The sequence below is a fragment of the Mus caroli genome, unplaced genomic scaffold (genome assembly GCF_978045245.1).
Source record: "Mus caroli unplaced genomic scaffold, Mus_caroli_1 scaffold_2, whole genome shotgun sequence".
Classification (NCBI taxonomy): domain Eukaryota; kingdom Metazoa; phylum Chordata; class Mammalia; order Rodentia; family Muridae; genus Mus; species Mus caroli.
Genome location: NW_028227257.1, coordinates 46,877,584 through 46,893,743, shown reverse-complemented (window position 1 = coordinate 46,893,743; position 16,160 = coordinate 46,877,584). Strand labels below are relative to the sequence as shown.

Genomic DNA, 16,160 nt, shown 5'->3' with positions numbered 1-16,160 from the left:
GCATGTTGTACTTTCATTTTCATTCAATTCTGAAATGATTTTAGTTTCCTTTTTGATTTCTGTTTTGACCTGTTTTTATTCAGTAATGAGTTGTCCAGCTTCCATGACCTTGTGTACTTTCTGCTACTCATATTGTTGCTGATATTCAGCTTGAATCCATGGTGGTCAAATAAGAAGCAGAATGTTATTTCAATTTTCCTATATATGTAAGACTTGCTTTGGGCCTTTACATCTGAGCACATATAAGTGCCCTTATATGTGGTCAATTTTGGAAAAGTTCCATAGGCTGCTGAGAAGAAAGTGTATCATTCTTTAGTGTTTGGATTGAGTGTTCTATAGATGTCTGTTATGTCCATTTGACTTATGATTTTATTTAACTCCAGAGTCTCTCTATTATTTTTGTCTGGGTGACTTGATACTCTCACAATACCCCATGAGACTGGGGTATTGAAGTCACTCAGTAATGCTGTGTTAGAGTCAGTATGCAGTTTGAGATGTAGTAGCATTTCTTTTATCAAATTGGGTGCTCTTGCATTTGGTGCATAAATGTTTAAACTTATAATATCCTTGTTGGCTGAATTTTTTTAATTTAGTGTGTATATAATGTCCTTTATTATCTCTTCTGACTAGTTTTAGTTTTGGTTTAAAGTCTATTTTGTCAAATATTAAGAAACAACTTCTGTTTGCTGTTGGTTCTGTTTACTTGGAATACTCTTTTCCATTCTTTTGCTCTAGGATGATGTCTGTCCTTTATAGTTGTGGCATATTTCTTTGAGGCAGAAGAAAGATGGATCCTGTTTTTTAATCTCTTAGCCTATGCCTTTTTATTGGTGAATTGAAATATTGAGCAGCATTTCTGAATTTTTGTTTTTTGTTGTTGTGGTTATAGTTTTACTTTAAAATCCCTTTTGGTTTACTTCCTGAGATTATTTATTCTTTGTGTCTTGTTGTGTGTAGTTAGCCTTTTCTTAAGACTAATGTTTTCCTTCAGTGCTTATTGTAGAATTAGTGAACAGAAATTTCTTAAATTTGTTTTTATAATGAAATATCTTTTCTTTCTCTTTCAACTGTTATTGATAGTTTTGCTGGATATAATAGTCTGTGTTAGCATCTTTGGTCTCTCAGAGTATGTAGAACATTAGATCAAGTTCTTCTGGCTTTTAGAGTTTCCACTGAATGACAGGTGTTATTCTAATGGGCATGGCTTTATGTATGACTTTGTCTTTTTTCCTTGTAGCTTTTAATATCCTTTCTTTGTCCTGTATTTTCAGTGCATTGATTATCATGTGTTGCAAGAAGTTTCTCTTATGGCCCTATCTATTTGGTGTTCTGTGTGCCTCTTGCACCTTGATTGGCATCTCTATTTTTAGATTTGGGAAATTTTCTTCTATGGTTTTGTTAAAAATATTTATTATGCATTTGACCTGGCTTTGTTCTCCTTCTTTTCTTATTATTTCATTATATTTTATAATATCCTTATCTATTATTCATAGGTGTGGTCTTTTCAAAGTGTTCCAGATTTCCTGGATGCTTTACTTTTTTTTTTTTTTTTAAGATTTAGCATTTTCTTTGACTTGGTTGTTTATTTCTTCTACCTTATCTTCAAGACCTGAAATTCTCCCTTCCACTTCATTCAGTGTGTTTAATATCCTCAGTTCTTCATTTGAGTTTCATTTCATTTTGACTTTTCTTTATTGATTCTATTGCTTTGTTAAAGTTTATTTTCAGATCATAAGTTGTTTCCCTTATTTCATCCAAAGATTTGTATTTTTTTTATAGTCTTCCTCGGGACGTTTACTTATGTTTTCTTTAAGGTCCTTGTACATATACAGAATTGGTGTTTTAAAGTTCTTGTGTTTCACTGAAATCAACTCTCTCAGGGTATAGTAAAGCAGGGTTGCTTGTTTCTAGAGGAGGTGTATTGTCTTAGTTGTTCACGTTTCTGTTTTTGCAATGGGATCTAGGGATCTGGAGTTAGGACGTTTGTGGTGTTTCTTGCTATACTATCTGTTATTGCTTTTGTTGTGTGGGTGTTTTATTTTCTTGTTGCTGTTACCTCAGTCTAGCAGGTTGTGGAACAGTATTAAGGTCTTTCTGAATTTAACAACAGATCTACATGATTCATAATTATCACCCCTGAGTATTTACTCAAATGTCTGCCAGTCAACATATTAGAGATTTGTGCAACTTAATTTTTTGTGGTCCAAAATAAACTCTTTAATTATATGTATGCCTCATGCTAACCTGTGTGGTGAGAAAGTACCTCCTTACTCTGGCCTAGGCACAATCTCGTTGTGATCCAACTGTCATTGGGAGGTTGGTGGTATGTGTAAGGTCATGGCTCAGAGCTCTTTAGTGCAGAAGCTCAGATCATGGTTGTATTTGCACTGCTTCAGAGTCTGGCCGAAGCCCTCACACAGGGACAGGTGGACCCTATCTGTAGGAGGTGTATGGTAGGACCTCCTAGGTCCTGTAGCAGATTGGGCAAGCTCTAAGCTTCCAGACTGAACATATAGGTCAGAACATTGCCCACAGTGTTTCCCACAGCTGAGACCATGGCTATCCCTGTGGCTATGGATGCCCTCTGAGTCATAAGGCCCCTCTGACCCAAATCAGCAGGATCCAGGATAGCTACGGACGACTGTGGGTATGAAGAAGGGTGGATTGAGTGACTGTGGTTTCCAGGAGGCATGGCAGGCATGATGGGACCTAGTGGAGCATTAAGAAGTGTTGAACATAATAGTCACTGAGTGTGGAAGCCTTGCCCATTTGTTTTCATTGCAGCACTAGTCACAGTAGCTAAGCTGTGGACCAACATAGGTGTCTAAAAACAGTGGAACAGATAATAAAAACATGCTACATACACACATTGCTAGTTTTCTTCAGCTCTAAAGAAAAATAAAGTGTGTTGTTTCCATGAAAATGGATGCAACTGGAGATTATCTCATTAGGTGAATTTGGTGGTTTGAATAAAAATGGCCCCTGTAGGTCTTGGTGACACTATTAGTCTGTGTAGCCTTGCTGGAGTAGGTGTGGCTTTGTTGGAGGAAATAGGTTACTGGGGGGAGAGGGGCTGGCTTTGAGGTCTCAAAAGCTCACTCCTTCTACTGTGGATCCAGATGTAGAACTCTCAGCTACCTTACCAGTACCATGTCTGCCCGTGTGCCATCATGCTTCTGGCCACGATGATAATGGCCTAAACCTCTGAACTATAAGTCAGCCCCAATTAAGTGTTTTTCTTTATAGGAGTTGCTGTGGTCATGGTGTCTCTTCACAGCGATAAAAGCCTAGCTAAGACAGTGAATTAAGCCAGTCAAAAAACAAAAACCTTACATTTTCTCTTATTTGTGTTTTCTAGATTTTATATTAATACATAAAATCATGTATGTATTTCCTATATATGAAAGTACATGCAAAGCTGTCTGGGGAACAAAGAGGACTAATGGGTCAGGGAGAGGTGACAAAGGGGAGTGTAGAGGAGCACGGGAAGGTATGCTCAATATGGAATGTATACTTGCATGAAAACTTAAAAGATAAATAAAGAAATCTGGAATGTATCCAATGAGGCTAATATTAAAGTACTTTTACTTTTTTGGCTGCAGCAAGCTAGTTTTGAAGTCCTGAAATAGAAACTGGAGGGAGCTGGAGTGAAGGGAATTTTCTTCCTCTAGCTGGGATGAGGCTTTGAAAATTGCCCCTTTCCCTGGATGGATGGATGGACGGATGGGTGGGTGGATGGATGGAAATGGTCGGGCGTGCTGTGGAAAGCTCTGACTATACTCAGCTTTCAGTACCCTGCCCCTGACCCGCCAGGGGCATCGTCTTTGCTACCCAGTGAGTTTCTGAAGGCAAAGCTTGTGAAAACACATGTCCCTCACAACTTCTACCCTAGGAGTTTCCTAGTTCCATGCTAGTACCCCTTATATTAGGCACGCTTTGCATTGCTATGACAAATAGCTGAGAAAATAAGAGAGAATAGAGTCATCAGAGGCTTGGGGGTTGGGGGAAGAAAAGGGCAATCAAGGATTTACCTCCAGTGAAGTACAACTTCCACTTCTAAAGTTTCTAGAACCTTCCCTAGAAGCACTGCCATCTGGACAACTGGATTTTTTAAACAAATGAGCCTGAGGGCACATTTTATATGCAAGCCACAACAACATTTGGTTTTCAGCAATTCCTCAAAATTCCCATCTCAGCACCCCTTTCCCCAAACCCTTTTTTTCTCCTTTCAAGGGCTTCTACTTTAGGGATAGACCTTGGCTCCTCTGGATGCATCTTGCCCTCATCTTTCCTGGCTGGCTCTGTAAACTCAGTTCTCTGATGGGTCTGAGGGATGCAACGGCCTTCAGTTTTCCAGTTTTGTCTTATGAAGACAGGAACGATGTCATGCAAGCTCTCCAGTGTGGGGTCTGAAACTGAAGCCCAGGGAGGTTTGCAGAGCAGATCCAGCTGGACACTTAGCTCCGAGGACAAGGGTGGTCTCATGAGTCACCGACATGACGTGAGAAGAGCTGGGTCTGGTTTGTGTTCAGTGTTCATTGCCTCAGGGGACGGCTTCTCCCTTGTTTGTTAAATGGGAGTGACTGCACCTGCCCCAGAATGTGTAAACAAAACAGACTCCACAGATGGGAAGCCTTGCAAAGTCTCTGTCAGTGGTAAGACAGACGAGCTGTCCTGGGATGGCAGGGCAGACACCAGCTTTCAGGGCTATTTACTTTCTCTTATACGCTTCAGTGTCCTTTTAACACAGCCCCTCGACACATAGTCATAGTATTGATGCAAAACAATAGCCTTGGACTTGGTTTCTCACATAGGCTGCCATCTCACCGCCCCACACCCTCTCTTTGCTCCAGCATTGGCTGGCCTTGGGCCACAGGAAACAAGCACTCTCTCAGTTAAAGGGAGTTGACAGGGATCACTGGGAAAAAACATTCATTCGGCATCTGGCCTCATGGCACTCACTTCTGCTGGACACTCCCAGGAACTTGAGTGATGCCAACACAAGACATTGCCATGGCCACCACTCTGCCTGACCTTTCTTCACTCCATGCCTGTGGGCTGGCAGTACAGCTGTGCTCTTGAGTGTTGGCTGCCAGAGAATTCTCCAGGGCCATCAAAGAGATGGTCACATTTTCTGGTTCCAAAAGCAGGAAGATTAGAAACAGACAAGAAGATTATAGCGTATGCCCATTGAACCAGAAAGGGGGTTGTAGGACCATGGCACTGTGTCTTATAGGGGGTTAAAGGACGCTATTTACATTACAGAATGCTGCAAGACCCTGTCAGTTTTCAGACAGAGGACAGTGGAACCTTCTCAATGTGTCAGACATGACTATACAATGCTGTAACTGTTGGACCCTGCTACTATCAGACAGTTGTCTGTGGGACCCTGACTTTGGGTCATACTTTGGGCTGTAGGCTGCTGTCATACTGTCAGAGGGCTGTAGAGCCCTTCCACTGTGCCAGGCAGAGGGTTTGTAAGATACTGTTAGTGGTAGAATGCTCTCACTGGTTCACTTAGGGGACAGCTAGCTTCTTTTGTGTTCAATTGAGAACATGGGATCATTTCTTCATGTTGTTTGGAGGTACGGCCTCTCCACTTTGGGAGACTCCTATCCACCTTCTTAGAAGGTGCTAGAATAAAAACTCTTCTATGGGTGTAGATTATGGTGCTTTCCAGCACACAGCCTCCCCCAGAGACAGCCATACAGAGGACCAACTTCTCATCTCTGCTATGTGCCATCATAGGATTCCCAGTGACACGCCGCCTGTTTGGTCACCTTGCCTTTCATGACAGTGAGTTGCCTTTACGACTGTCTTTATGGGATGGCTGGATGTGGCTTCTCTCTCAGTTGTGTGAGACTCTGTGAAGGCTTTGATCAGTCACCATTATTGGATCTGTAGATGTATACAGTGCCCACCACACAGTAAACTCTAGAAACCTCGGGGGCATCATTTTAATTCAGTCCTGACAATCTAGCCAACCTTTTCCTTTAATGATGCCATGAGTAACCTTTTCATTATGCCTCTTATAAAGATGGAGAAAGAAACCCTAAAGTCATTTTGCAGCTAAAGTCATTTTGGTAGCGTCAGTGGTGGTGATGGAGAAACACAGGGTGGGGATAGAGAGAGTCTGGCTGATGGGCATTAGGTAAGAGGAATGTTCTTGTCTTCTAGAACATGGTAGGGCAATTAGAGTTCTCAATGATCGTTCATGTGTTTTATAGTGAAATAGAAGCTCGTGGGCTCTGTGACTCATACCTGGAATCCTCCATCTTGAGAAGCCGAGGCAGGAAGATTGGTGAACTGGAGTTTCAGAGCAGCCTGGACTACAGAGTTAGATCGTATTTCAAAACTAAAGGAGAGAATACTCACCACCCAACAGAGCTCACTAACTCTTTTTGGTTTTCCATCACGAAGATATGACAAATAATCCCAATGCAAGACCTAATTACTTCTATGAGGTCATTGTTCACTGTGCATCTATCTATACAGAACTATCACATTGTATTCCATAAATGTGTGCAACTATGTGTTAATTAAAAAGTGTAAAAATGCAACAATGGAGATTTAGATCTGCGTGATCCTTAAGCCTCTGCTTTCAGTTGACACATCTGCCCACTGTGAGAGGGAGGATGGCAAACACACACACACACACACACACACACACACACACACACACACACACACCAGCTAATGGAACTTCACAGGAGGAGGAATATGAGGCGTGCTCAAAGGAGCTGCAAAAAGGAGGCCTGTAAAAACGTGCGTCAGTAAATGGCGCTTGATCAGTGGGCAGGATTAGGGGATTCTGGGTCTGTTTTAGCTTCTGTGTTTGCTAATTCTAGGCTAATTGGTAATCTTCTTCCGATGTCATTTTCTAAGTTAAATGGAAACAGTGATGAATGTGAGTTAGGCAGTATGGGTGTTCTTCTGGTCCTTCCTTTGCCTCTAAGGCGGTGGTTCTCAATCTGTGGGTCTCGGCCCTATGGGGCGTCGAACAACCCTTTCACAGAGGTCACATATCAGATGTCCTACATACTGGATATTTACGTTACAATTCACAACAGTAGCAAGATTACAGTTATGAAGCAGCAATGAAAATAATTTTATGGCTGGGGGGGTCACAACATTAGGAAGGCTGAGGACTGCTGCTTTAAGGAAGACTAGAAGAGCCAGAGAAGCAAGGCCCCTGCTGAGCAGCACCTGCACTGCCTGTTTGACAGGTGGGCCCTGAGAATGAACAGACTCTACGTGCAGTGACCAAGTGCTGAGCCTTGAAGCCTGCAGCTGGCCTCCTGGCTGCTGTTGCTGCCTTGGCAGAGGAGGCAGCCATCTTTGGCTTCTTGGACTCTCCAACAAGTGTTGAATCATTTGCTTTTTTTCTTCTTCTAAGAGACAGTCAAGGGAGCTGGGGGCTTGTTATTTTGGGCAGTCTGCCACCCTTACAGTGCCTTATAGTCCTTACTGAGTGACAGATTTATTTGACCAGTTTTGATAAGTGGGTTGTTTGCAATTCACTGGTTGGACAAATTATTTGTAATTCCTACTTGAAAGGCTGACGATCTGAGAGCTATGAGTAAGTGAGTGTGTGGGGCAGAGGGCCATTCATAGTTGCCTAACATCTTGTCATAGATCATCTTCTGATCTTTTTTTTTATTGTTTTGATTAAAAAAAAAAACTTTAAACAAAAAAGTAAGAGCTGAAATTGGAAAGTGACAGGACTGTTTACAGACTCCATAAGCAGCTGACCACATTCGTGACAAACGCACAAACACATCATGTTAAAAGTCTCAGTCCTCTGCTCTGTAATGACTTGGAATTTGCTGAACTCCAGGCACCCTGGATTCAGTTTCCTGCTGTGATTCGGTCATGGTGACATTCTGACTTGGCAGTGTGAGATTCCCTCTGCTGACTCATGTTTCTCTTAACTCTGTCCAGGTCTCTACAAACCTAACAACTAGCATGTGGTCACTTTGCAGGTGTCTGGACCAGTTCCCAGAGCCCCGTCATAAACTTTTTGCTTTACATAAATGCAAAGCAATTTCTTCTCTCCCACCAATTTCTTCTCCTACCAGGGCCCCGCCTCCGGTAACATATTTAATAAAGACCACGTCTCAGGCTAGTTCACTGATCAGGCTTTGAGCATTTCTTGTCAGTTTTTCACCTAATTCCCACAATAGCCTTGGGGGGGATGGTGGTCTTATTTCCAGGTGAGAGCTGCTTGCGTGAATTCATGCAATGAATGAAGCCATGCAGTGAACAGCAAAAACCACTGCAGGAGTCTGGGTGGTCTGATGCCAGGTCCCATGCTATTAGTAGTCATGATTCATTCCAAGTTCAAACAAGCCTCATTCTTGGATGTTTACATCAGGAAGTCACCTGGGAGATGTGTGAAGCAGGTTATAGAAGGAGACAGGAGAAATGAGTGTGCCTGGGACCAGCTAAAGGGAACCGACCAGACCAAATTCTCTAAAATACAAGTGAGCAATCAAGCAAACTTAAACTCCAGGGACCAGCAGAAAACCTGCATACATAACCAAGGTGCAATAACTTGTGGTTCTATGACACCAGAATAATATGAATATTTTGTCCCTTAGGCAAACGGTGAGCTTCTGACCAGCTAGGGCTGCATAGTGATACCCTACCTCAACTAACAAACACATACCACGCACACAAACAGACGGACAGACGAGATGACAAACAGGAAGAAGATTTCACTGGTGGAAACTACAAACAGAAGGCAAAGCTGGTAGGAGGGAATGACATCAATGCCCCATTATTTTTCCTCCCTGAAAGATACAAACGTCTAAGGAAATAGATTTTCAGGGTCTGAGGGCAAACAGTAGCAGAGAATGTAGCAATTGAAAAACAATTATGGAAAGTGGAAATTCATAGGCTCACTCATAGCAGCTAAAATCATAAGATCTTAGGCACACACACCTGAAATACAAGCAATAAAAAAAAAAACTATATAAGGAAAAGTGATTACAGAATGCTTAACCAGAGGTCTTTGATCTGTCATCTGAGGGAATGGTACCTTTCTTAATTAAACCAGACCTTCTTGTGGTCATAGAGGAGAGAAAACTCTGCAGCCATTCATTTAGTTTGTTGAATAGTAATATGTATTTCTTTTCATTGTGATGTCTTGAGCATCTGGTCATGTTGGTACAGGCAGCTCCTATGGTTCCTTTTATGTGTTGTGGATAAACAGTGTGTACAGTTTTCCTGGTCTTTTTATTGATACAACAATGAAGATGTTTATTATTTTGTAAGACAGTGTTGCACAGAACAACTTTTGTGCTTGTTTCCATTGATGACCCTGTGCTCCTGCTAGCCTTCTGCTGGTCCAGGGATGATTGACAGCTCCAGCTAGCCCACCTCTGGCTACATCACAGGCATGCTCCTCCATGCAGCTTTGGTTAGGCGGTTCCTGATTGGTCTGTAATAAATATTCTCAAATTTATCTGGTCTTTAGAATGTCTTCTTTGCAATATTCATGGTACAAGGTGAATAATCACATTTCACAGAATGAATCATGTTTGTGGACCATATTTACCTCCCATTACCCTCTCTGGTTTTCCCTGCTTCTAGTTTCTTCTTTTCAAATAGCTCCCCTGCCCCTATGGTCCTTCTTATCCAGTCCTTCCCTGTCTTCTTTCACAGATAGGAAATCTTTGTCATAGTTAGAATGGTCTTCCTGCCATTTATTCCTTTTCCCATGGCTCTTCATACCTGTTTCCCCAACAAGTCTCTTGAACACCTTGATCTTTGCTCTGGTATCTGTTTCTGAGAAGACTCGAACTGCCTCAACCTCTGACCACTTTTGTCAACATTCTTCTAGGTAAAACCAACCAACCAACCAACCAACCAACCAACCAACCAACCAACCAAAAACAAAACAAAACAAAACAAACAAAACAAAACAAAACAAACAATAAAAAGGAAAATACAAATTTTGAGCTACCAAGGATCGCATATTTGTAGATTGGCCAATGTATTCATTTAACATTTTAAAAGGTATTTCTGGGGATCAAACTTAGGGCTTATCACATTCTAGGTAAGTTTTCTATCACTTAACTATAACCCCAGCCCATTAAAAAAATCAATGCAATGTACATAAAAAGAAGTGCATTCACCATGAATAAACAGCATGAAGGATTTTGTAAACTGAAAACCCAGAATCCAGCACCTGTATTAGGCAACAGCCCATCACTGGCCTCTCAGAAACCCCTCCTTGGCCCCTTTCCACTCCTTTTTAACCTCTCCAAGGCTAAACATTTTTTTGTCTTCCAAAAGTTTACCTTTTATTTATTTATTTTGTGTATATATACATGCATGTGTGTACATGTACACTATACCATGCAAATGGAGGTCAGAGGTCAACCTGAGGAGTCTCGCCTTATACTGTGTAGTTTCTGGGATTAAACTGAGGTCATCAGGCTTGGTGGCAGGTGCATTAACCTACTAAGCCATCTTGTTGGCAGACTATCTGTCTTTTACTATCATACATTAGTTTTGGTTGTTTTTGAAAATCATAAGCATTTAGTATGTTTTATAATAATATAATACGTATATTTTTAGTATAGAATAGAGTTTATGAGGAGGGGAGTTGAGGGGATAGTAGAAACAAAAAGGCAGAGAGAGAGAGAGACAGACAGACAGAGAGAGAGACAGACAGAAAGAGAGACAGAGTGGGGAGGGAATGGGGAGAGAAGGGACAGAGAGGAAAGAGAGGAAGAGAGCGAGAAAGGAAGATCATAATATGTATTCTTTATTACTGATTTGTCTTTTTCAATATCATATGTGTGAGATTAACCCACAACTAATTGTGATCACTGCTCTATAATATTCTTTCACATGACTAAATAATAATTTGTTCTTTCATTTTGTTGTAACTGCAGTGTTCAGTTTCTGCCTGTTAAAAACTGAAACTCCTACACCTGAGGCTCAGGGAGCACTGCAGGAAAAGGGGGTGGAAAGATTCTCAGAGCCAGAGGATCAGAGAGTGTGTCTCTTGCTAACGTCAGAAGCTACAAGTATAACATCTCACCAACACGACCGTCCAAATGTGAGCTGCACAAGGAGGAGACCAACAAACATGCCACACTGCACAAGGAAAAGCCTATGAGGTTTTGAAACCTCAAAGCCCACCCTTAGTAACTTGACTGTACTTAGAAGCATAATAGAAACATATCTCTGAGTATCTGAGTGCATCTGAGTTTAGCTGTAGAGAGAGAGAAAGCCCACAGTGAATTTGAATATTGTCTTATAGGCTGGGCTCCCAGATTCAGTGAAGTCGATGAAGCAAACTGAGAGCCAGCATCAGTCTTGCTCTGTTTTGCATTATGGTCTTTCAAATTCACACCTGAATGGTCCAGAACATTCACTTCACTATAGGGCTTCTCTGATCTAAAGCTCTATACTCTTCCCCATTCTTCCAAGGAAACAAGAACCTTGTCCTCTCGCTTCCTTGCTTTCCCATGTGTGGTAATTCGAATAAGAATTCCCAATCCCCCATAGACTCATATTTTGAATGCTTAGTCATCAGGGGGTGGCACTATTTGAAAGGATTAGAAGGATTAGGAAGTGAGGCCTTATTGGAGGAAGTATGTTTTAGGGGTTGGCACTAACACAGTTTTTACAGACCTTGAAAGAGCAATTCTCAACTTCATGTGGAAAAACAAAACAAAACAAAAAAACCCTGGATAGCAAAAACAATCTTGCACACACACACAAAAACAACAACAAAAAACCAAACCAAAACAAAAAACAAACAAACTTCTGAAAGAATCACAATCCTTGATCACAAGCTGTACTACAGAGTAAAAGTGAGAAAAATTGTGTGAAATTGGTACAGAAACAGATAGGTTGGTCAATGGGATAGAATTGAAGACCCAGAAATAAACCCATTCACCTATGGACACTTGGTTTTTGACAAAGAAGCCAAAACCATACAATGGAAAAAAACAGCATCTTTAACAAATGGTGCTGCTCTAACGGAATGTTTGCATGTAGAAGAATGGAAATAGATCCATATTTATCACCCTGCACAAAACTCAAGTCTAAATGGATCAAGGACCTCGACATAAAACCAGATACACTAAATCTAATAGAAGAGAAAGTGAGAAATAGCCTCAAATGTATTTGCACAGGAGACAATTTCTTGAACAGAACACCAGTGTCTCAGGCTCTAAGATCAACAATTAATAAATGGGACCCCACGAAACTGAAAAGCTTCTGTAAGGCAAAGGACACTGTGAATAGGACAAATTGGCAGCCTACATATTTGGAAAGGATCTTCACTAACCCTACATCTGACAAAGGGCTAATATTTAAAATATATAAAGAACTCAAGAAGTTAGACTCCAACAAACCAAGTAACCCATTTTTACAGAGCTAAACAGAGAATTCACAACTGAGAAGCTGAGAAGCACTTAAAGAAATGCTCATCAGCCATAGTCATCAGGAAAATGCAAATCCAAACAACTCTGAAATTCTACTTACACCCATCAGAATGGGTAAGATAAAAAACTCAAGGAACAGCACATGATGGTGAGGGTATGGAAAACAGGGAACACTCCTCCATTGCTAGTGGGATTGCAAACTTGTAAAACCACTCTGGAAATCACTGTGATGGTTTCTCAGAAAATTGGAAATAGTTTTACCTGAAGACCAAGCTATATTGCTCCTGGGCATATACCCAAAAGATGTGTGTGCTCCACTATGTTCATAGCAGCTTTATTTGTAATAGCCAGAAGCTGGAAACAACCTAGATGTCCCACGACAGAAGAATGGATACAGAAAATGTGGTTTATTTACACAATTCTATTTACCTATTAAAAACAAGGACATCATGAATTTTGCAGGCAAATGGATGGAACTTGGGAATATCATCCTGAGTAATGTAACTCAGACCCAAAAGGACATGTATGGTATGTACTCCCTGAGAAATGTATTAGTCACAAAATATTGGATACCCATGATATACCACACAGACCCAAAGAAATTAAATGAGAAGAAAGACCCAAGAGATGATGCTTGAATCTCACTTAGAATGGGGAATAAAATAGTCATAGGAGGCAGAGGGAGGGAGGGAGGGAGGGAGGGAACTGGGTAGGAGAGGGAATAGGGAGGAGAATGGGGGGGGGCAGGAGTAGGTGTTGGAAGAGACAGGAGAAAGGGCCAGAGGGCCAGGAGAATGAATGGAATTCTGAAGCTTCCTGGAGTACGGTTTTTTTGGGGGATCCCTAGATCCAAAGACCTGGGATGGGGGAGGCTCCCAGGAGTCAATACGGATGACCTTAGCAGAAATGCTTAACAGTGGGGACATGGAACCTGAAGAGGCTACCTCCTGAAGCCAGGCAGGACACCCAGTGGAAGGGTAAGGACACCAACTCACCCACAAAACTTTTGACTCAACATTTGTCCCATTTAAGAGAAATGCAGGGACAAAGATAGATCAGAAGGAATGGCCAAACAATAACTCACTCAATTTGAGACATATCCCATAGGCAAGCACCAGTTTCTGACAGTATTAATGATACTCTCTTATGTTTACAGACAGTAGCCTAGCATAACTGTCCTCTGAGAGGCTCTAGCCAGCAGCTGACTGAAACAGGTGGAGATACCCACAGCCAAACATTGGATGGAGGTTGGGGACTCTTATGGAAGGGTTGGGCAAAGGATTGAAGGCCCTGAATGGGAAAGGAATGCCACAAGAAGACCAACAGAGTCAACTAACCTGGACCCCTGGGAGCTCTCAGAGACTGAGCCATCAACTGAAGAGCATACACAGGTGGGATCGAGACCCACCAGCACTATGTAGCAGACTTGCAGCTCAGTCTCCATGTGGGTCCCCTAGCAACTGGTGACTGGCCACTTTGCTGGCTTTGGATTCTGGATGACCTCACTCAGTATGTTCTCTCTCTCTCTCTCTCTCTCTCTCTCTCTCTCTCTCTCTCTCTCTCTCTCTCTCTCTCTCTCTCTCTCTCTCTCTCTCTCTCTCTGTCTCTTGTGTTTTTGGAAGGGTTTCCTTGATATTTTTCTTCCTGCCCTGAAATGATGAATTGATTTTCTTATCATTTCCCAGTTTAAAAGAAACGTTTGTTTATCTAGTCTTCCATTTTCATGGTTTAAGCATCTCACCAATGACTGGTGACTCTTTCATTAAGCATGAAGTGTGGTTGGTTGGAGACTGTCAGTAGTGCCCTTGCTGTGTGTGACCTGATTGGGAATCCTCATATCTCAGTATCTTTATGCTTATTTTTCTCCTTTAGCTGCTGCTTATTATCATATTTTAAGCCGATAATGTTTCAACTCATGAATTTGGATCACGTTTCTCTAGTAAGGAGTTTTTCATTCTTTTCCCCAAGACAGTATAACAGGGGCCACCTTTACCTTTGGTGCTTGAGGGGAAGGCTCAGGTGTCCTTCCTTTTGCCTGTGTTGATTTTCGTTCAACAGCCCTGTTTTCCACATGGTGTCTTACTCACTCCCAGCTAAGCTGAGCTTCCTCAGCTTCACCTTTGAGGAAATTAAATTGCTAATTGTCTACAACAGTGTCCTTCCTTACTCTCTTTGTCTTTCTGGGTTTGTGCTTTAAAAATCTAGTTTGTATTGGTTCACTGAGCAACCTCAGCATCTTTTCCATTTTTACCTGGGAGGTCCAATGACCTCTGCATGATCTCTGGGGCCCACCCTGATTTCCTACAATTCTGAGCTCAGATTCCTATTTCTGTACCGTTTCAAGAAACTCTTTTTTTTAAATTATTTTTTTTAATTAGGTATTTTCTTCATTTACATTTCCAATGCTATCCCAAAAATCCCCCAGATCCCCCACTCCCCTACCCACCGACTCCCACTTCTTGGCCCTGGCGTTCCCCTGTACTGAGGCATATAAAGTTTGCAAGACCAATGGGCCTCTCTTTCCAATGATGGCCAACTAGGCCATCTTCTGATACATATGCAGCTAGAAAAACGAGCTCTGGGGGGTACTGGTTAGTTCATATTGTTGTTCCACCTATAGGGTTGCTGACCTCTTTAGCTCCTTGGGTACTTTCTCTAGCTCCTCCATTGGGGGCGCTGTGATACATCCAATAGCTGACTGTGAGCATTCACTTCTGTGTTTGCTAGGTCCCGGCATAGCCTCATAAGAGACAGCTATATCTGGTTCCTTTCAGCAAAACCTTGCTAGTGTATGCAAGGATGTCAGCATTTGGAGGCTGGTTATTGGATAGATCCTCGGGTATGGCAGTCTCTAGATGGTCCATCCTTTCATCACAGCTCCAAACTTTGTCTCTGTAACTCCTTCCATGGGTGTTTTGTTCCCAATTCTAAGAAGGGGCAAAGTGTCCACATTTTGGTCTTTGTTCTTCTTGAGTTTCATGTGTTTTGCAGATTGTATCTTGTATCTTGGGTATTCTAAGTTTCTGGGCTAATATCCACTTATCAGTGAGTACATATCATGTGAGTTCTTTTGTGATTGTGTTACCTCACTCAGGATGATGCCCTCCAGGTCCATCCATTTGCCTATGAATTTCATAAATTCATTCTTTTTAATAGCTGAGTAGTACTCCATTGTGTAAATGTACCACATTTTTTGTATCCATTCCTCTGTTGAGGGACATCTGGGTTTCAAGAAACTCTTTTACCATGATCACGAAGGTGGTTTTCCCCAGGGCAAGGCTTATCCATTGCACTCCAGATGTGCTGACCCCTGTGATTTCCCCAAATGCGGGAAACTCGACTGCATAATTTGTGGTAGTGCGGGACTGCGTTCTCGCTCTCCCCTGGAAAAAAAAGAAAAAGAAACTTTTTATCCTGATATCTAGCCAAATTATACCTCATCCTCTCTTTCTCTTACTAGATTCATGCTCAAACAAGAAGAAAAACAGTTTGGGCGTCACTGGCTAACTGGACTTAATCCTGGAACCAAATGAGACCCATCACCATCAACTGTCCACTTGTTTAAATGGGTGTGAACATTGCTAAGCAGTGTAGATTTTAAGTGATAAACTGTTCAAAGAAGCTAGGGCTCCCAGGACACAGCAAGTATTCTGGATTGTCTGCCTTAAGGTGATTACTCAGTAAGCATTAGAAACCCCTTCATTTTCTGTATCCATTCCTCTGTTGAAGGACATCTGGGTTCTTTCCAGCTTC

At 41.8% G+C, this 16,160-nt stretch overlaps 1 pseudogene; it reads left to right on the top strand.

The window, feature by feature from the left end:
- Positions 1-15,640: 15,640 nt before the first annotated feature.
- On the top strand, positions 15,641-15,793 carry LOC147005806 (U1 spliceosomal RNA; annotated as a pseudogene).
- Positions 15,794-16,160: the final 367 nt, after the last annotated feature.